This window comes from Ambystoma mexicanum, chromosome 4q (genome assembly GCF_040938575.1).
Source record: "Ambystoma mexicanum isolate Mex_15411 chromosome 4q, UKY_AmexF1_1, whole genome shotgun sequence".
Classification (NCBI taxonomy): domain Eukaryota; kingdom Metazoa; phylum Chordata; class Amphibia; order Caudata; family Ambystomatidae; genus Ambystoma; species Ambystoma mexicanum.
Window position 1 is genome coordinate 1093955070 of NC_090928.1, and position 22850 is coordinate 1093977919.

Sequence of the window (22850 nt, forward strand, 5' to 3'; positions counted from 1 at the left end):
TTGGGTAAGTAACAGTTCTTTTTAGGAAAAATCCATTCAATGTATGATTTGCCAAAAGTTAGATATATTGTTAGCTCTTAATGCATGAAGCATTTTTTCACCATCCAATTGAGCTTGTATCCCTCTATGACCTATTAGCCATTTTTTATAATGTTACATTCTTTTAATCTGGATGAGTGTATGAGAGTCTGCATTCGCTTTTTCAAAATTGACCCAACTTCCCTCCTCATTATTAGCTTCTGATTTTGTACCTCAATGTCAAAACAATGTTCATGCTTTGGCCTTCTTTTAACAGCAAGGCTATCACAAACTACAGATTTGAGTACAGTGTCATTAACATCCGTTGTAAAAATTATTCGCAGAGAGGTTATGCATGCGTTGTTCTAGGGACATTTAATCAAAATCCTGCACCAGAAACAATGTAAATCTTATTGTTTTGCTGAAGGTCCCTCTCATTCTATTGCCTCTAGCATTCACCAACAATCCCTCAGTGTAGCAGGACGTTTCCTCTATTTCAGATGTATTAACTAGATCAACATGTTAAAATCTATGATCACTGGTAGGCATCTCAACCACAGCAAAATTTGAAATGTATTTGTCTAAATCTGCAGAGAAAAAAACGTAATCTAAAAAAGTGCTGCAGCCCCTTGCATTTTCTCAATCATTTCTAACCCCATGATTTCAACAAAGTTTAACCAAAGTGCTCCTCGTAACTTGGAGTTGCTCGCCCTAGCTGTATTTGTGTGTACCTCAGACATTAGAGCGTCACCCTCAATTTGATCAATATTGCAGTCTGCGTTCAGATCACCTTCTATGATTATTAGCCCATTCATATTTACTGCAAACCACGCATCAATTCTCTTTGTCAAGTTATTCATTTCTTTTTCCAATTGCAGGTCTGAATATTTCAATGGGTTCCAATAAACTTTTATAATACAAAGATGCACATATTTGTCACCAATTTTAAGCTTGTATGTCACCGACAATAACAAATTCAGGCTTGACCATTCATGAGTTTTTACAGCCTGGAGGGTCTGTTTGCATTCTATTAACAGACCCCCCATACGTTGACCTCTAGTGCCCTTTGAAGCATATAGTTGTGTTATTTCAAAACCTTCCCATAGAAGTCAGCAGGATTCCCAAGTTTCCTGCAGTAGTATCAGGTCATAGGATTGCAATACAACTGTCACTTCAATATTTTGTGTGAAATGTAAGTGACCTCTAGAGTTCCAACATGCCAGCACAATCGTACCAACCCTGCTAGAGAGGTTTCCCCATTTCTCTCAGGGAGTTGATAGACTCCCTAAGGGAAAGTGCAAGCCAGCTCCATTCTTTCTTATGTACATTGTCATTTATTGTGGTATTGAGGTCAGTACTAGAAGCCCAAAGACCCCTTCCTTCCCACACATTCCTAGAAGGTCCCATCTCATTGCCCTCCTGTATTGGTGGTTTATACTGAAGAAGGTCAAAGCCTCTGCATTGGAGTGATTCAACCTCCTTTAACAACAGACTTCTTACTAATGGAGAAGGAATTACTAACTGCACAAAGTCAAACCTCTGCTTGTCTATAAAATCGACTAGAGTTATATCAGCCGATGAAATCAATGATAATTCAGGAATAATGGCAAATAGTGAGAGAACATGTGGCCGGTTTAAGATTATTTTGTTTCCATCCTCAAACAATGTTGTTAATATTAAGCTAGGTTGATCGAATAGTGCCGGTTTTCTCCTGTCAATGCCTGTGTTTTTTGTTCCGTAGAATTAGAGCTTGTGACATCTTGACTGTTCTTAAAAGGAAATTGTCACCCATTATCATTAAGGGATAGTTTATCAGCCAATATTTTCTTTACTATATTAGCTACTTCCTCTTCCTTAGTGGAAGTATTTGAGGTTAAGTTAGTTGTACTTTCAACCGGAGTGGCAGCTCCTTATTTTTTGAGGTAGAGGGTTTGGTAGAAGAGACAGCCGTAGAGAAACATCTGGCATAAGTCGGGGGCGATATCAGGAGTGTCGACTTATTTATACCGTTTGCTGTGGCATAGGCCAGTGTTAACCAAATACATAGTGGCTCTACTCCCAACACTCAAGTTTTGAATAGTTGGAGTCTGTTCAATAGTAGTCATATCCTTTATATTGTTTAATGTACCAATATATTCTTTAGGGGCTTTGGTAGTATTCACACAAACGGGAATTGTGTTAAAAGTTCTTACAGTTCCTATCGAGTTTGTCTTAAATATTTCAAAGATGTCATCCAACCCAGTTTTTAAGGTTGATAATTGGGAAGCTATATCTTAGGACTCTCTTTTTTTTCATTACTTCTGTCAGAGAGTCCCCAGCCTCATAGTATTCCTCTTGGGGATCCTGAATGTGCGACACAGATTGCTTGGGAGCACTTTGCTTCACTCCCACCTCAGTAATTGCATGTTGAGAATCCAAGCTCTCCATGTCGTCGCTGGCCTCCAAAATAGAGTTTTTAAACTTGGGATCGCTTAAGAATTTTTGTGAGGATTTAGCCTTTTTTTCTTGTTTTTTATTTAACATATTTTTCTGTTTTGTACCTATTTACAGGTCCCCTTAATTTTCCGGGATCTTAGGACTTACTGCGGCTTCATCAATATCATCATCCACCTTTAATGATTGAGAGTCTGGTATTGTGATTATTTCTCAATAGTGTGGGGTTGAGTTATAGGTTGTATTAATATCGGTTCAAGACTCATCGTCCCCATTTTTGCTTCCATAACTGTTTTCAGATTAGTGAGTGAATTTTGCATTGACTCAGAAACTCTGGAGGGGATATGATCCACACAGATGTTGATTTTGACTAACACTTCCATCTGTCTCCTCAATTCATACAGAATTTGCCTATTGAAAATCCCCATCATAGTACAAATGTCAGGATTTTTTGAAGCCCCTCCCCCTCATCTGAATGTCCATCAAGGTTAGTCGATAGGCCCATGAGTTCAAAGTCAGCAGTGCGAAAAACACTAAGGGTGTCACTAAATGAATCATTTAAATTGGAGGCAGTATTCAGCTTTGAAGCCGCATCCCCCCACTGCTGTTGCTTTAGAGAACCTTTCTCCATGCTAATGGAGTGTTCTTCCACTAACAGCGATTGGGAGGCATCTATAGGCTCCATAGGTTTGAAGTTTAGGTCATTATGTGTTTTGAGAATATTAGAACACACCTGCTCACACTGCAGGAGTTCCTCCTCCTCAGGGCATGGAGGAGGTAAAGGTAGTGCTACTGCATGCACCAAGCTTGCCTTGTGCGTATTAACAGCGTAAAGAAATTTGCACCTGGGTCCTTTCTCATCGTTGGTATTTTTATACATTTACCCATGATAAATAGTTTTGGCGTGGCTTATTAGTTGTCAGATATGATTTAACTATTAAAAAGCCTGAATACCTCAAAAACAGGCTTTAGTAAAGTGTGTCAATTACACGCTTCCAATTGCATTACATAGGAAAAGTATCATAAAAACAACGCTTTTTCTACTTTCAGAATCAAGAAGAAATGAGCATCGGCTGCCCCCACCTCACACCCCATACCCGAAGAGCCAAACAGCCAGCCACTTGGTCCACTTGGGTGCGGGCGCGGGTGCGCAGGGACTGGACCTGATGTAGGCTGCTGGGTAGTTGGGGCGGGTCTAGAGGCAGACCAACATCGCTACAGGAGAATGGAGAAAGAAAGCAAGGGTAAGTAACTTGCTAGCGGGAAACATCTGCAAAACCCAGCCCAGCCATCAGTTCCAATGGTAAAGTTACTTGAAACAGAATGGCATTTCCACTCAAATGGTGACTGTAGCGGCTGCCTCTTGCCGACGCCTCCTTCGCACAGGACACAGCTTCCAGCACCTCCAGCCAAACAGCTGGCCACTTGGTCCACTTGGATGCGCGGGCGGGTGTGCAGGCACCAGACCTGATGTAGGCTGCTGGGTAGTGGGGGCGGGGCTAGAGGCAGACCAAGATCGTTGAAACAGAACAGCGTTTCCACTCGAATGATGACCATAGCATTTTCCTCTTGCCGACGGCTCCTTCGCGCAGCACACAGCTTCCAGTACCCCCAGCCAAACAGCCAGCCACTTGGTCCACTTGGAACATGCCTTTTTATTTTTATTTGAACCCTGGGTTCTTCTTTGAAGAGGCACCCAACCCGCCTCACACCCACCTTAACAAATACCCTATGTCGTAGTGGATCATGAACCAGGCCAGTGTGTAACAAAGGAATATTTATTTATTTTTAAAATTCATGTAAAAATCAGAGCAAAACAAAATTTAGAGCAGCAATCACTGGTGTGGTGACAATATAATGTGAAATGTTATAATACAATGAATTCAATTTTTCGGACATCATCTACATAAACATTAAATAGAAATGGAAATAAAATAATATTTTCTCACAATCATAGATGGCATTTATGTTATGCACTCCCCCTGCAACACTGCTCCAAATAACCACGGTCACGGATCTGGTCATGGACAGCTGGGTCAAGAGATCTGGTTACTGGGTCAGCTGGGCTCTCCTGGATGGGAACAGCGGGGCAAAGTCTGGTCGCTGTGGACAACAGGATGGGTCAGCTGGGTAAAGAATCTGGTCACTGGATTCTCCTTAAGGGATCAGCTGCCTTTTCTCCTTTCTCCCTGGATTAATGGGATGAATGTGGTTCTGGATAGGTGGTTCTGGCTGGATGGGATCAGCTGCCTCTGGACCTGGTTCTGGAGTCTTGGAATCTTGCAGGGTTCAGTTGAATATCCCTTTGTCTCCCTGTCTACCCCTTATATGGGCAGAGTGACATCACAATATGTTACAATCTGGGCGAAAATACTCTTGACCTACCCCTTGCATGGGATAGGCCAGGCTACGTGTGTCCCCTCCTCCCTGTGGGCTGATTGGTCAGGGGAAGTGACCTCACCTTATGTGTGTGTACTTTTATGACTCCATTTGTCTCATAAGCCTGTTTTTCACAAAAGTGGGTTACGGAACAAAACTTCATATTTAAAATAGTCACCATCATAAACATCATATAGGCAGATCCAATATTTCACAAGGACTATGCCGGTTCAAATGCCAACTCTGTGCGATGTTGCCTCGTCCTTGGGTACAATGTAGCCATTTTCAAGAGAAATGTCGTATCCAAAATTCTGCAAATGGCTACACATTGTGGGGTACATTTACCAGCCCCAACAGAACTCCCTCAAAATGAAAACTACCTTTCAGGAGTCACCCAAAAACTTCTGTTCTTTTGTCTGCTAAACACATGGGGTGGCAAGCTTTAAACACTGCCACTACAAAGTATGGCTGCCTTTTATTTTCTTCATGTGAATCCAGAGAGAATGATTCCAATTCAGAATTGCTGCATTTTGTTTTCTTCATGTGAATCCAGAGAGAACAAATCCAATTCAGAATGGCTGTGCATTGCTGTTTTTGTCACTTGAACATTCACGGCTGCACAGGAAAATGACCTGCATTTGGAACAAAATCGTACTGGTGCTACTTTCATTTTAAACATCACACAGTTTTGCTCTAGTAAAAAACGGCCATGTCATGTATTTCATTTCAGGGATGAAACCAGCCACGGAGTTCCCGATTAAAAGGTGCGGTCCTTTTATTCACAGTCAAAAGTGGTGAGCTTGGCTATCCGGCCGCCGGGGTACTTGGCATGGGCGATTCGATCCAAGTGACGTATTTGGAAGCAAAAAAGGGCGAACTGGTTGGTCCTACCAGCTCAAAGGGAGAAGACTCTCCAGCAGAAGATCTTCTCTTGTCTTTGGAAAAGTGGTGAGTTCATTGCAGCAGGGCTTCACCGGTGGTGTCGTCGGTTGCAGGTGGCTCAGCTTTTTCCCTCTCCAGATTCTTAGGTCCTGTGGCGACTTATGAAGTTCCATTCCGAAAGGCCCTGCCCTGCCTTTATGCAGAAAAACCCCCATTCATCATCCTAGCTGTCAATCACACATGCTAAGTGGTTAGCCGGGCGGCTCACCACTGGGCCAATCAGAGTAGAGTGCGACTTGGGTTGCTAAGGCAATGCGGTCCAGGGTGCCAATTCCCCTCTCCACCCTTCCTGTGGAACCCAGACAGAGTGGCACCATTTGGAGGGCTTCTGTGGAGAAGCCCGCCAAAATAGTGGAACAAAGTGCTCGACCTTGGTCAGAGTTACAGAGACGGACACAAACGCCATTTTAGAATTGAGTTCCTGCAAAAAGACCCAACCGGTGATTTAATATTAAATAAATAAACCGGCGGTATCTTTAACATTGCACCAAAAAGTGGTGCATTTCAAATCAATGGGAAAATCCCACAGAGAATATTCCGGAGAAATATTTTGCATGGTAACCACTGCCACCAGCCAGAAAGTCGATGAGGGGGACAGGACAGTGCCCCCTCGAAAATAAACACAGGGGCAATCGAATTACCCCTTACCAGTACTTCCACAATATGATGGTTTGTACTGGTTCTGTTCACAATTTTGGACTAGTAAAGCCAATGGTGACTTTACATGCCCTGGGAGACAGTAGTCAGTCTCAGGATATGGAGTCTATGTTTGGGGGTCACTGTGACACCCATGTGGTACTGCACTGAGGGTGCTGTGTAGCACACATACAGAAAAACAGATGATACCCTATGGAGTAAAACGGAACCCCATAGCACATAAGCACATAACAAGTCAAGGACATACCTCCAATCATGTCTAAGAGTGGGAGTAAAAGAGTCTCTCTCTTAGCAGGAGTAAAAAACAAACCCCAAAAATCCAGCAAAGCTGCTGGGGGACTCACTAGGTTGGGGAAATTAGCCTTATAAGAGAATTCTCCCTAACACAATCCAATAGCAAAAAGTAATCAGTGTATGCCAACCATGCAAAAGATGTATTACCAAGTGTAGGTGCAACCAGCCCTTTTATTCATTAGTGCTTTGTTGGCCCTGCACACATAAAGGTTGAACAAAGTAGGCGCTAGCATGCAGCCTTGTCTGAGCCCATTAGGAGTATCAATATAATTCAATGATTATCTCTAAAAGATGTTTAGCTATATTCAAGTCTCTCAATAAGCACCATAGAGTAGGACGGTCCACCAGATCAAAGACTTTACTTAAGTCCATAGAAGCAACGTAAATGGGATTCCCATCTTTCATTAAAGCCCTTGATTAAAGACTTCTTAAAATTAACCCCCCTCAATCAAAGCCCATGTTTTTTTTAAAGCCAATTTGCTTGGGATCACGTATGTTGTTACATGTGATCCATTGTTGCATTTGTTCAAGTATGCGAAGATCTTTGATTCTGGTTCGGATATGGCTATTGGTCTATAACTTTCCGGAGAAAATCTAGAACCTTTTTTAAATACTGGAAGTACCAAAGCCTGTTTCCATGACTTAGGTATAGACTTAGAGTCTAAGATATCTCTATATAGTATATGCAAAATGTTGGCCCAGAGTTCAATATTGGTTTTTAGAATCTTATTGGAGAGATTATTCGGGCCAGGGCAGCTGAATTTTTTCATTTCCCAATTAAGCAAGATATATTTGGAATGGAGATATTCAAGAACCATTCACAGGCTTTACTGTTATCTCCCATAAATGTTGTTGTATTACAGTAGTACATCTTGGTGAAATGTTCATGCTACCTTCTTTCACTGATTTGGGTAAGTAACAGTTCTTTTTAGGAAAAATCCATTCAATGTATGATTTGCCAAAAGTTAGATATATTGTTAGCTCTTAATGCATGAAGCATTTTTTCATCTTCCAATTGAGCTTGTATCCCCCTATGACCTATTAGCCATTTTTTATAATGTTACATTCTTTTAATCTGGATGAGTGTATGAGAGTCTGCATTCGCTTTTTTCAAAATTGACCCAACTTCCCTCCTCATTATTAGCTTCTGATTTTGTACCTCAATGTCAAAACAATGTTCATGCTTTGGCCTTCTTTTAACAGCAAGGCTATCACAAACTACAGATTTGAGTACAGTGTCATTAACACCCGTTGTAAAAATTATTCGCAGAGAGGTTATGCATGCGTTGTTCTAGGGACATTTAATCAAAATCCTGCACCAGAAACAATGTAAATCTTATTGTTTTGCTGAAGGTCCCTCTCATTCTATTGCCTCTAGCATTCACCAACAATCCCTCAGTGTAGCAGGACGTTTCCTCTATTTCAGATGTATTAACTAGATCAACATGTTAAAATCTATGATCACTGGTAGGCATCTCAACCACAGCAAAATTTGAAATGTATTTGTCTAAATCTGCAGAGAAAAAAATGTAATCTAAAAAAGTGCTGCAGCCCCTTGCATTTTCTCAATCATTACTAACCCCATGATTTCAACAAAGTTTAACCAAAGTGCTCCTCGTAACTTGGAGTTGCTCGCCCTAGCTGTATTTGTGTGTACCTCAGACATTAGAGCGTCACCCTCAATTTGATCAATATTGCAGTCTGCGTTCAGATCACCTTCTATGATTATTAGCCCATTCATATTTACTGCAAACCACGCATCAATTCTCTTTGTCAAGTTATTCATTTCTTTTTCCAATTGCAGGTCTGAATATTTCAATGGGTTCCAATAAACTTTTATAATACAAAGATGCACATATTTGTCACCAATTTTAAGCTTGTAAGTCACCGACAATAACAAATTCAGGCTTGACCATTCATGAGTTTTTACAGCCCGGAGGGTCTGTTTGCATTCTATTAACAGACCCCCCATACGTTGACCTCTAGTGCCCTTTGAAGCATATAGTTGTGTTATTTCAAAACCTTCCCATAGAAGTCAGCAGGATTCCCAAGTTTCCTGCAGTAGTATCAGGTCATAGGATTGCAATACAACTGTCACTTCAATATTTTGTGTGAAATGTAAGTGACCTCTAGAGTTCCAACATGCCAGCACAATCGTACCAACCCTGCTAGAGAGGTTTCCCCATTTCTCTCAGGGAGTTGATAGACTCCCTAAGGGAAAGTGCAAGCCAGCTCCATTCTTTCTTATGTACATTGTCATTTATTGTGGTATTGAGGTCAGTACTAGAAGCCCAAAGACCGCTTCCTTCCCACACATTCCTAGAAGGTCCCATCTCATTGCCCTCCTGTATTGGTGGTTTATACTGAAGAAGGTCAAAGCCTCTGCATTGGAGTGATTCAACCTCCTTTAACAACAGACTTCTTACTAATGGAGAAGGAATTACTAACTGCACAAAGTCAAACCTCTGCTTGTCTATAAAATCGACTAGAGTTATATCAGCCGATGAAATCAATGATAATTCAGGAATAATGGCAAATAGTGAGAGAACATGTGGCCGGTTTAAGATTATTTTGTTTCCATCCTCAAACAATGTTGTTAATATTAAGCTAGGTTGATCGAATAGTGCCGGTTTTCTCCTGTCAATGCCTGTGTTTTTTGTTCCGTAGAATTAGAGCTTGTGACATCTTGACTGTTCTTAAAAGGAAATTGTCACCCATTATCATTAAGGGATAGTTTATCAGCCAATATTTTCTTTACTATATTAGCTACTTCCTCTTCCTTAGTGGAAGTATTTGAGGTTAAGTTAGTTGTACTTTCAACCGGAGTGGCAGCTCCTTATTTTTTGAGGTAGAGGGTTTGGTAGAAGAGACAGCCGTAGAGAAACATCTGGCATAAGTCGGGGGCGATATCAGGAGTGTCGACTTATTTATACCGTTTGCTGTGGCATAGGCCAGTGTTAACCAAATACATAGTGGCTCTACTCCCAACACTCAAGTTTTGAATAGTTGGAGTCTGTTCAATAGTAGTCATATCCTTTATATTGTTTAATGTACCAATATATTCTTTAGGGGCTTTGGTAGTATTCACACAAACGGGAATTGTGTTAAAGGTTCTTACAGTTCCTATCGAGTTTGTCTTAAATATTTCAAAGATGTCATCCAACCCAGTTTTTAAGGTTGATAATTGGGAAGCTATATTTTAGGACTCTCTTTTTTTTCATTACTTCTGTCAGAGAGTCCCCAGCCTCATAGTATTCCTCTTGGGGATCCTGAATGTGCGACACAGATTGCTTGGGAGCACTTTGCTTCACTCCCACCTCAGTAATTGCATGTTGAGAATCCAAGCTCTCCATGTCGTCGCTGGCCTCCAAAATAGAGTTTTTAAACTTGGGATCGCTTAAGAATTTTTGTGAGGATTTAGCCTTTTTTTCTTGTTTTTTATTTAACATATTTTTCTGTTTTGTACCTATTTACAGGTCCCCTTAATTTTCCGGGATCTTAGGACTTACTGCGGCTTCATCAATATCATCATCCACCTTTAATGATTGAGAGTCTGGTATTGTGATTATTTCTCAATAGTGTGGGGTTGAGTTATAGGTTGTATTAATATCGGTTCAAGACTCATCGTCCCCATTTTTGCTTCCATAACTGTTTTCAGATTAGTGAGTGAATTTTGCATTGACTCAGAAACTCTGGAGGGGATATGATCCACACAGATGTTGATTTTGACTAACACTTCCATCTGTCTCCTCAATTCATACAGAATTTGACTATTGAAAATCCCCATCATAGTACAAATGTCAGGATTTTTTGAAGCCCCTCCCCTCATCTGAAGGTCCATCAAGGTTAGTCGATAGGCCCATGAGTTCAAAGTCAGCAGTGCGAAAAACACTAAGGGTGTCACTAAATGAATCATTTAAATTGGAGGCAGTATTCAGCTTTGAAGCCACATCCCCCCACTGCTGTTGCTTTAGAGAACCTTTCTCCATGCTAATGGAGTGTTCTTCCACTAACAGCGATTGGGAGGCATCTATAGGCTCCATAGGTTTGAAGTTTAGGTCATTATGTGTTTTGAGAATATTAGAACACACCTGCTCACACTGCAGGAGTTCCTCCTCCTCAGGGCATGGAGGAGGTAAAGGTAGTGCTACTGCACGCACCAAGCTTGCCCTGTGCGTATTAACAGCGTAAAGAAATTTGCACCTGGGTCCTTTCTCATAGTTGGTATTTTTATACATTTACCCATGATAAATAGTTTTGGCGTGGCTTATTAGTTGTCAGATATGATTTAACTATTAAAAAGCCTGAATACCTCAAAAACAGGCTTTAGTAAAGTGTGTCAATTACACGCTTCCAATTGCATTACATAGGAAAAGTATCATAAAAAAAACGCTTTTTCTACTTTCAGAATCAAGAAGAAATGAGCATCGGCTGCCCCCACCTCACACCCCACACCCGAAGAGCCAAACAGCCAGCCACTTGGTCCACTTGGGTGCGGGCGCGGGTGCGCAGGGACTGGACCTGATGTAGGCTGCTGGGTAGTTGGGGCGGGTCTAGAGGCAGACCAACATCGCTACAGGAGAATGGAGAAAGAAAGCAAGGGTAAGTAACTTGCTAGCGGGAAACATCTGCAAAACCCAGCCCAGCCATCAGTTCCAATGGTAAAGTTACTTGAAACAGAATGGCATTTCCACTCAAATGGTGACTGTAGCGGCTGCCTCTTGCCGACGCCTCCTTCGCACAGGACACAGCTTCCAGCACCTCCAGCCAAACAGCTGGCCACTTGGTCCACTTGGATGCGCGGGCGGGTGTGCAGGCACCAGACCTGATGTAGGCTGCTGGGTAGTGGGGGCGGGGCTAGAGGCAGACCAAGATCGTTGAAACAGAACAGCGTTTCCACTCGAATGATGACCATAGCATTTTCCTCTTGCCGACGGCTCCTTCGCACAGCACACAGCTTCCAGTACCCCCAGCCAAACAGCCAGCCACTTGGTCCACTTGGAACATGCCTTTTTATTTTTATTTGAACCCTGGGTTCTTCTTTGAAGAGGCACCCAACCCGCCTCACACCCACCTTAACAAATACCCTATGTCGTAGTGGATCATGAACCAGGCCAGTGTGTAACAAAGGAATATTTATTTATTTTTAAAATTCATGTAAAAATCAGAGCAAAACAAAATTTAGAGCAGCAATCACTGGTGTGGTGACAATATAATGTGAAATGTTATAATACAATGAATTCAATTTTTCGGACATCATCTACATAAACATTAAATAGAAATGGAAATAAAATAATATTTTCTCACAATCATAGATGGCATTTATGTTATGCACTCCCCCTGCAACACTGCTCCAAATAACCACGGTCACGGATCTGGTCATGGACAGCTGGGTCAAGAGATCTGGTTACTGGGTCAGCTGGGCTCTCCTGGATGGGAACAGCGGGGCAAAGTCTGGTCGCTGTGGACAACAGGATGGGTCAGCTGGGTAAAGAATCTGGTCACTGGATTCTCCTTAAGGGATCAGCTGCCTTTTCTCCTTTCTCCCTGGATTAATGGGATGAATGTGGTTCTGGATAGGTGGTTCTGGCTGGATGGGATCAGCTGCCTCTGGACCTGGTTCTGGAGTCTTGGAATCTTGCAGGGTTCAGTTGAATATCCCTTTGTCTCCCTGTCTACCCCTTATATGGGCAGAGTGACATCACAATATGTTACAATCTGGGCGAAAATACTCTTGACCTACCCCTTGCATGGGATAGGCCAGGCTACGTGTGTCCCCTCCTCCCTGTGGGCTGATTGGTCAGGGGAAGTGACCTCACCTTAAGTGTGTGTACTTTTATGACTCCATTTGTCTCATAAGCCTGTTTTTCACAAAAGTGGGTTACGGAACAAAACTTCATATTTAAAATAGTCACCATCATAAACATCATATAGGCAGATCCAATATTTCACAAGGACTATGCCGGTTCAAATGCCAACTCTGTGCGATGTTGCCTCGTCCTTGGGTACAATGTAGCCATTTTCAAGAGAAATGTTGTATCCAAAATTCTGCAAATGGCTACACATTGTGGGGTACATTTACCAGCCCCAACAGAACTCCCTCAAAATGAAAACTCCCTTTCAGGAGTCACCCAAAAACTTCTGTTCTTTTGTCTGCTAAACACATGGGGTGGCAAGCTTTAAACACTGCCACTACAAAGTATGGCTGCCTTTTATTTTCTTCATGTGAATCCAGAGAGAATGATTCCAATTCAGAATTGCTGCATTTTGTTTTCTTCATGTGAATCCAGAGAGAACAAATCCAATTCAGAATGGCTGTGCATTGCTGTTTTTGTCACTTGAACATTCACGGCTGCACAGGAAAATGACCTGCATTTGGAACAAAATCGTACTGGTGCTACTTTCATTTTAAACATCACACAGTTTTGCTCTAGTAAAAAACGGCCATGTCATGTATTTCATTTTGAACACCATCAAATAAGGCCATCCCTTTCAGAACGGCATCGTTTCATCAGGAAAGTCCATGAAAAGCAAAACAATTCTGCTTTAAGGCTACATGGCTCGGATTTACTTTTTCAAATAAATCCACACGCTCAAAAGTACTTCAAAGAAAAGATGCTCTCTCTTGCTGCATGTCAATTACCTAGAAACTATTTTCAGCATATATCTACGTCCAGAAATGGACCAGATCTTTAAGAACCTTTCACAAAGTTAAATACAGCTGAAACTGCATTTTGTGACAGTAACATATGAGAAAGAGCACACATGTGAAACCTGCTTTTGCAAAGTAGGGAAAATTACATTTCTAAAATTAAAGGTGAAATAACACTGTAACTCGCACAGACACACAATTTTATATGTGGAGAGACGGGCTACAAAAATATGCATATTGTGCTCTGCCCTCCACCCCCAAAAAAGACAAATCATCCTGGCTGAGGCCAGGAATTCCTGTCAAACCAGTTTAGCAGAAAGCCAAAATTCGCACCTCCACTTGAATTGATCCTGCTGGGGCATGTGCTCTGTTCCCATAGACTTGAAGTGTGATAATTACAAGTTATCCCAGACTTCCAGGGAGAACTGATCCCAGGACAAAGGATGGGGGAAAGCCCTGTGTTTGGCTTCAGAAGTGTGAGTACATCTATATTCAAAGAGGAGGACTTCAAAGGGGAAGTCATTGCATCCCTTGTGCAAGCTGACATGGGGTGAAGACAGTTAGGCTGGGGGTTGGAAAGACCGCCCACATTTGGGACAAAACCAGCCTATTTGATTGAAAGTCCTTTTCATTTTGAGACATTTCTCTCAATGCCCTGAATAATCGGTGTGTTATATTATGCCATTATTTCATGTGCGTTATCGACAAACCCAAAGAGACTAAGCACTTGTTCCTATCATGTGGTGAAATGAAATGGCAGAAGAACATTTTTTTTTCGGTCTGAATCATAAATGGCGCAGACATGAAACCTGAGGAAAATATGCCAAATGCTTGTGTGCATTTGTTTAGCCATTTGCAGAATTGTAGATATTATATTATCCTTGGCGAAATTGTACACAAGGATGAGGCAACATCGCACAGAATTGGTGTTCAAACAGGAAAATTCCTTGTAAAATATGGGATCTGCCTATCTGATTTTTGTTATGGTGATTATTGTAGATATAAAGTTGTATTCCATAACTTCTTTTTGTTAAAAATTAGGCTTGTGTGACAAAAGGAGTCATAAACTGAATACAGCTAAGGGGAGGTAACTTCCTTTAATCCAATCAGCTTGGAGGGAGGTGGCGACATTCATAGCCTGGCCTATCCTGCTCAAGAGGTATGTCCAGATTACTTCCACCCACATAGTAAACATTCTCTGATGTCATTCTGCCTATATAAGAAGGAGGCATAGGAAGATTCATGAATCAAAAATTCACCCTGCAAGATTCCAAGACTCCAGAACCAGGTCCAGAGGTAGCTGACCCAGATCGAGAACCACCTATCCAGAACCAGAGTCATCCCAATAATTCAGGAAGAAAGGAAGAAAGGCTGCTAATCCCTTGGGGAGAACCCAGCACCCAGACCCTTTGTTCGACTGATGCCTCAATGTCCACAGTGACCAGACTCATGTTGCCCAGCTGTTCCCTAAAGGAGAGCCAAGCCACTGCCCAATTAGCAGATCATTGCCTCGCTGTCCAGAGAGATGGTTTGTGTAGTAATCTGTCTTACAGATTAGCAGTGAGTGTGAGGTCATCTGCAGTGGAATGTTGGTGTCGAAGTGTTCTGCTGGGTGACGGTTGGGCAGAGAGAGAGAAAGCTTTAAACAGTGAAGATGGGTGTGGGGGTGAGTTCGCTGTCCAAATTACAAAACTCAAGTGCATTTTGTAAATATCACCCTCCCCAGTACCCAAAAAGCTGCATACACCACTTTGTAAGTTGCATTCAGTCCAAACCCTATATAGAATCCCATAAGAACCCTAGTAACTTCCCAAATTGTCAGCAACCTCTGTTTACCCTGTCCTGTGTTAATCTTTGTTAGTCTCTCTGTGTAAGGGTAATTTGTTTCAAATAATTTCAGTTATCTTAGTACCATTTTGAGATAAAGTAATTAATTCCCCTTTAAAGCGGTGCGAGCTGGTTAAAATTGCAAATTAACCCCCTTGCGTGCAGTGTCTTTCTTTAATAGTCTAGTCACTAAAATATAGTCTCAGTAGAACCTGTCGTACTATGAAAACCGATTTTACCTGTGTAATTGTTTTCCTTAATAAAAATCCGATTTACATTTTCTATAGAGAAACCATATTGTCACCCCATAAAAAGTTATCCCTACACTTCATTATCCTTTCTGCAATGTGCCTTTGTTCCCAATCATAAGAACCAATTTCAGATTTTGACTGTTAGCATATTTTCATAGTTGTTTGCTTGTTTAAAGTTTGTGTAAAAAAAGAAATTGCAATTCTGCCACGTGTGATTTTGCTGCACTGTATCCCTTCCCAAAATCAATTTTTCTCTCCAGTGCTCACGTTGCTTAGTTTTCTGCCCAGTGGCTTGCACGCTTCCTTGCCTCTTTAGTACAGCCAACGTAAACTGATCTCTAAGTAACAAGGGAAATCCGAGTATGCTATTTTGCTCATTTTGAAGGTTTTCATTTTTCTATTTTGGCCTACCATTCTGGGGTGGTGAGTTGAATTTAAAAAACTATGTCCCCCTCTTCTTGCTGACTCCTTGCCACTGCTTTCCATCCACATAGAATTTAGTGAGCAGGGGTTTGGGGGAGTGTTGCAGGGGGAGTGCATGACAGAAGTACCATGCATGAGGCGGACAAAGTGATCTTGTTTCCATTCAAATGTATGTATCAAATGTCAGAAAGGTAAATTGATTGAATTATAACATTTTGCTGAATTATAACATCTTACTGTATATTATCACCACACTGGTGATTGCTGCCCTAAATTTTATTAGTTTGATTTTACATTTGAACTTAAAAATAAATAAATATTTCATTATTACACACCGGCCTGGTTCATGGTCCATTGCGACACGGGGTGTTTGTTAAGGGGGGTGTGAGACAATTTTGGGTGCCTTCTGAAAGCAGAATCCAAAATAAATAAAGTTAAAAGTGTTTTTATTGTGTGCCAAATCCCTTGCCAGTGGAAAGAGTACATTATGTTGCACGGTGGGGGCTTGTTTTCCGGGATTAAGATACGTGTTTCCACCAGTGACAGCTTAACAAAGCAGGCTAACCCAGAAAAAGGTAGTGATACTTTTGGTGCTTAGAAAACTGTGTTACACTGTAAAAGCACCATTGCAAAACATAGAACCTAAGTATCAAGCCTGTGTGTACAAATAAAGTAAAAGTAACCCTGAACTAGACAAAAGCAGATTACAGGTGTGTCCTTATATAACTAATTTAATAAAGATAGAACACTTTTCATAATGAGCACTGTTGGCTAGGCAGAACCTTCTGTTCAAACTATTCATTAGAGGGGAATGGGCAGAGCCAGATCAGGTGGCCTGGCTATTAGACATGATGCAACAGGGCACCTCAATAAACATGCATGTGTGGCGGGGCAGTGTCCTATTGCATCAAGCCCTGACTGAGTTTGATATGACTCAGAATATGAAAGAGGAGCCACTTAAGTTGGTGCAACTTACTTTGTACATATATTTCCACCTGATAGTCATAGAAGAAAAGTATCGAGAAAGTGCAACCTTTGAGCAAAACCAGTCTGAGCTCGTAAACCAAATCCAGAGTGAATTAAGACAGGTAGAAGAAAAATGCAAAAGAGCCAAAATGCTGAGGTGGAATTTGAAAGCACATCGAACAGTTAAACGAGGAGTTGCCAGTGAAGCAACAAACCAACGCAGAAAAAGAGGCCCAACTAGCTACCTTAAAAGAAGAGTGTTGGGAAAGGTTGATTCCTGAAAGAGAGTCAGAAAAAGTTAAGGCAACTCATAAAATACAATAGAGTCTGCTAAGAGGACATAAACACTCTCCAAAAACAGATTGAGAAATTGCACAATGAGAATAGTAAGTTAATCATTAAAGAAGTCCATTCCCAAACAGAATTTGACCAGGAACGTCAAAAGTTAGGCGCAATAAAAATTCAGAGGGATAACCTGACTGAACAGGTGGGCACCCTGTATCAGGAAAAAAGATGCCCTATAGCAAGAAGTGTGCCAATTACAAACAGACCTACAGAAAAGAAAGCCAGGCATTCAGAACTGACTGACCTAAAAATTGAATTTGAAAATTTAATGGGACACACAAGACAAGTAGAAGGTGATCGCAAAGAGACCACCCAGGCCAAAAAATTTGCAAAGTCAGGAGATGTATTTCCTGCAACAAATATTGTCTTAGTGTTCCCAGGCAACACAGGCAGCACAAAAAGATAATGAGGCCCTCTGTGATGGGAATAGGGGACTCCAGAGCCAGGTAGCAGCACAAGGAATGGTAATAGAAGTAAGTCAAGCCCTGATAGCAGTGAAAAAGGCTCAGGCTTTTGCCTACCGTCAGGAGATAGAGGCAGAGAGGGAGAAACTTGAGCTGTTAGAAAAAGAGTATGCTAGGCTGAATCAAAACCTGATGAACCCCGAATAAGTAGAGAGGGACAGGGCCACCCCTGACTACAGTGTGATACACTCTGTACCAATGGTCTCCAACCCATTTACCCCCTTGTATACCCAAGACACCACTTACTTCATGCCTACAGGTTCACATGAGCCAGAAACCATGAGGCAACCAGACTTCAATAGGCCTAACATAATTGAGCTGACAGGACAGCGCCCATCAGAGAATAATGGATGGGCATCCCTGTTCAGGTTAAAAAATATTATGGCATAGGTACCTATGAGGAAAAAATCAGGGAGCTAGACCTGCAGAAACATCACCCACAACGGGACCATTTGGTTCCCTTTACAGAAAAATAAAAGCATGAATTGAGGTCCCAAAAGAGTATTGGAAAAACCTCCACCCAATCAGAGCAGTGGGGGGATTCTCCACCAACACTGGGAGCAGGGAGGAGTCAGAAGACTACTGTCCTGTACAAAAGAGGGAGTCCAAAGGGAGTGACCTAGAGAGCCCAAAGTACAACTGGGAAGAAGGAAGCAGGCCTCACCATTCTGAGAGAAACTCACAAGCTGAAAGAATGAGGCAGGGCCTAGAAGATAAAGTGGGGACCTCAAATAGCAAGAGCTCTGAGCCTGAGGGTGAATGACCTCAGGTAAAGCGGCAAAAGGAGGTTAATTAACAAAAGAGAGCTCCGGTGAAAGACCCTATTAAACAGATTAAAGCTATTAGGAGTTTAATGTCCTTGTACCTCAAGAATGCCATATATTCTGTCTGGGAGCATCTGAACCTATATAAACAGATGATGACCTCTTTTGACATCTAAAATAATCAGAATTGCATAGTATTTGCCAAATAGATGTTCCCTCCAGAGTACTCCAGCTTCTTTGCTGAGCTGGAACACCAGACCATTCAAGGTGGTCCAACTATAAGGCGGCCCCAAAATATATTAATACAACTGGTAAGAGATTTCCATGATGACGGGAACCCTGGACTGGGTAATAGAGAAGACTACCCGGATCTATGAGATCCAAAAACCTGTAGAAAACAAAAATACAACTAAAAACCCCAAACCAGCCAACACCCCTGCTAACGCCAAAGCGGAGGTGAAGGTTGGCCCATTTTGTACCTAGAAATGGAGGGGCCTTAAAATACACCTTCCCAAAACCAACCCAATCAGATGCAAAGAAGACCCTCTGATCAATCACAAGCAGGTGGTAGTCAGGTAGGGTACCCCACCAATGTGCTCCCTAACTCTGCCAATTACATTAGCCCCAGCTATAAGGGCAACAGAACAATCTTGGGGTACGTGTGGACTCCCCCAACATAGGGGGGATCCAACCAGGTGAGTACTGCCCCAGGAAACCTCCCTCCTAACTCCCTCAATGAAGGCAGTAACCTTCCAAATTCTGGGTTATGTGTTTTCCCTGTGTACCCTCAGAACCCCAACATCCAGGACAACCCTCCTTACTCAGCCTGCTTTCAGGAGTTCATACCACCCAATCCAGGAGAAGGGAGGCCAAGGGTGGAGGGCTACCAGGGAAACCCACAGTATCCAGGTTCTTCTGGGAAAAGTGATAGTTACCCGTCCCGAGAACAACCTAGATTTAATCTAAGACCCCCATACCAGCCGGAGCGGGTGTCCCAACTGGAGTGCAAAGCCGTAGAGGAAACTTCCTTCCTCACCCGTGAAAAGCCCCTAGACACCCCAGAATTTGAACTAAAATCTCCTGCCACTGAAAATCTGCAACCCAGGCAACAGAGAGTGGGTAGGAGAAACAGAGATACCAAAATGGACAATTTTGTGGAGGAAGTCAGCGTCCTCCATTTTGAAGCGGAATAATCCTTGGAGGATTCTGGAAGAAAATCTTCTCCTTCAGGGACATGGGAATTCCTCCCAAGAAAAATGGGTCCCAAGAGAGCAGAACCTAGATTAGGTAGGTGTGGGGACTGATTCAGAACACCCATCACTGAACCCCAAAATTGGTATCCAGAAAACATAATGATCATCGGAGCGATCCTCCTGACAAACTGGTTCCATTGACTGTCTACTAGTATGGGGGGATAGCATAGGGCTAAGGGAAAAAGCGAATTCCAAAATCCTGCCTATTTCAGGGTGCCAATTATTTTTTACAGATTCCCAGACTCTGACACAGAAAACCTTCCAAAATCCCACCGTGTCGGAATCCAAGATAAAGAAATTAACCGCCCAGCTTGCCCAAAATGCCCATTACCTTTGCCCATTGGAGGAAAAAGAAGGTAGATTCTACGCCGCCGTCCGGGCTCAAAGGCAATATGAATTTTTAGCACTGGTGGACACTGGATCCCAAGTCAATCTTCTGTCCAAAAGGGAAGTGAGGATAGACACCAGACCCCGTTCACCCCTCTCCCTCAACAACTCCAGAACTTTGACAGGAATGAAATTCCTGTCGAGAGGACTGCGGATCTGGAAATAAAAATGTGGCCGACATAAGGTGAAGCACCCGGTCCTAGTCTTGACGCCAGAGGGAACCCCTTGTCTATTCGGGAATGACATCCTTCCTTCACAGGATGCCTCCCCTAATATACTGTGTGAACAAGGTTGTCTGGACTCAGGCTTGCCTGCCAATAAAATTAAAACAAATCATCAACTATGTCAGTTTAAATGGCACATGCCACAGGGTTGAACGAAAATCTGACCAAATTGAGTTTCATTTCCAAAACAATCAAATACCTGACGTGACAGTAATTGCTGTAGGACAAAGAACTGATGATGGGAACTCCTCTCTATTTTTATAAATCAACCTTCCTTCCAGTTTCAAGTGGCATTCCACACTGGAAGGAAATACTTTGAAATTTGATACCGATTCCCAATCTGAAAATCCAAGTCCTGTAGTCAAGTGATGAAAAAACCAGCTCAAAGCCGGCTGATATTCAGAAAATAAGAGAACAGCTGTTCCTCCCTATTCAGTTAAGTGAGGGGAGGGAGCCTGTGCTTCCCAGAGTGTGCCTGAATAATGGAAAAAGCTTCATCAGCAAAGCATTGTTCAGGAAAATCAGGAAAATCCCAAAATATCCGACCATTCACACATTTAAATTGATTGATAAGTGGGAAATGGGTCTGAAAACTCACAATTCCAAAAATCTCCTGCCTAGCAGGTGTATGCTAAACATTTCCATAGGTGATAAAAGCATAGACCATAATTGTTGGGTCGTGTGAGATGGCCCTGATGCATTCTATTTAGGCAGTGACATTCTCAATCGGTTTGCAATAAATGTGGAACTTATAAATTACAAGGCCTGGTCCTGAATAGGGGGCAACCCTATGGGCTTTGATGATTCTGAAATGTGCTTTCGGTCAGCTCAATTGCTGCTGTATGTGATTGAAATTCAAATTGGAGAGGAGGTCACTATCCCAGGACGGACCCGACAATTCCCACTTGACCGGAATTAAGAGAGGACAGAAACTTCAAAATCCAGTCGCATATGTACACCTCAATGCACATCTTCAACAGCAGGGGTTGGGGTTAAACCCAACACCATTAGTTAACATAGAACACAACACCATTCCAATATTAGTGGATTACTGTGAGCCTAGGAGTATCACTCGGGTGCAGGCACCACCATTGGAATGGCGGTTGATGACCAACATTTTTCCATGGACTTAGGAAATTAACTTATAAGACCAATCCCCAATGACTGCTATGACTATGATGATGACATACTGCCAGAAAGGATCTTCACCCAGCAAAGGGGGAATTTCCTGGTGTACTCTTCCTGCCCTTATGGGGGGGAGAGGTGACCTGTGACATCAGGAAGGATAAGGCAATATTCCAGGTCCACAATGACTGCCTCTCCTAACTGAAACCCTCTGTCCAAGTGAACACCCGCACCAGAGACCTCTCCACACAGCTGGAGGAGGCCGCTGAGATCGTGAAACCCAAGGTCTTTCCAGGTTTCAGACACATGGTTGAAGAACGTGCCAACCTCACTGTTGCTTGTGAGACCGGGGAACAAAAGCAAAAGTTGAAACAGGTGTTCTTTTATATTTTCAAGATATCTTTGTTGTGGACTCGTATGACAGTGGTTTCACTGAGATACATACCACTGCAATTCCCACAGACCCTGGAATGACTCCTGTATTCGTGAAGCAATTTCAATTGCCTCTCGCGTCTATGGAGTCCCTTACAGAAATCATCAAAAACCAAGAGTCCCATGGGATAATTCGTCCAGTCCACAGTACCTTTAATAATCCGGTACTGGGGATTCTTAAAACCAAATGCCCAATTGAGATTTTGCACAGACCTTAGGGAGCTAAACGTATGGATTCACATGTCCTGATGGCCTCTTCCCTACATTGACCAGGGGCTGTCCCAGATCCAGGGGTCAAAGGTGTACATCGCCATTGACCTGACCAATGGATACTGGACTATGCCCTTCAGTAGGGAGGACCAGTACAAGCTGGCTCTTACCATCGGAGGGCAGCAGTACACATGGACTTGAACTCCCATTTGGATACATAAACCCCAGTAATGAAATCATCATCTTTCTACACAAGGCCATGCCCGACTTGTATGAAATGGGTAACCTGACCTATGTGGATGATGTCCTGATTAAAAGCTCAACTGTGGAGGAACACATAGAGGAAATCTGCTATGTTCTGATCCAGTTGAGGATTGCTGGGGCAAAACTATCCTTCCATAAGGCACAGTGGTGTAGGACCGGTGCAAATGTCTTCGGACATGAAATAACCCCTGAGGGTCTCTGTCCCCAGGTGAATAAAGTGGAAGCACTACTAAAACTGAAAAACCCCACAACTCTGCATGAATTAAGGCATCTTCTTGGACCGAAGAATTACAGTAGGAAGTTCATTAAAGATTACACAGAGGTCACAAGACCCATGGTCCATCTGTTGAAGGGGGGGTTCAAGTGGGAGTAGGGTCCAGAACAAGCCGAAGCAGTAAAAAAACTCAAAAGAAGTTTCTCACAAGTGCCTTGTCTAGTTTACCCTGTCAAAGACAAGGGGCCTCATTAGGACCCTGGCGGTAAGGGGTCTGCGCCAGCGTTAGCTGCGCCGACCCCTTACCGCCAACTACGAGTTCCCAT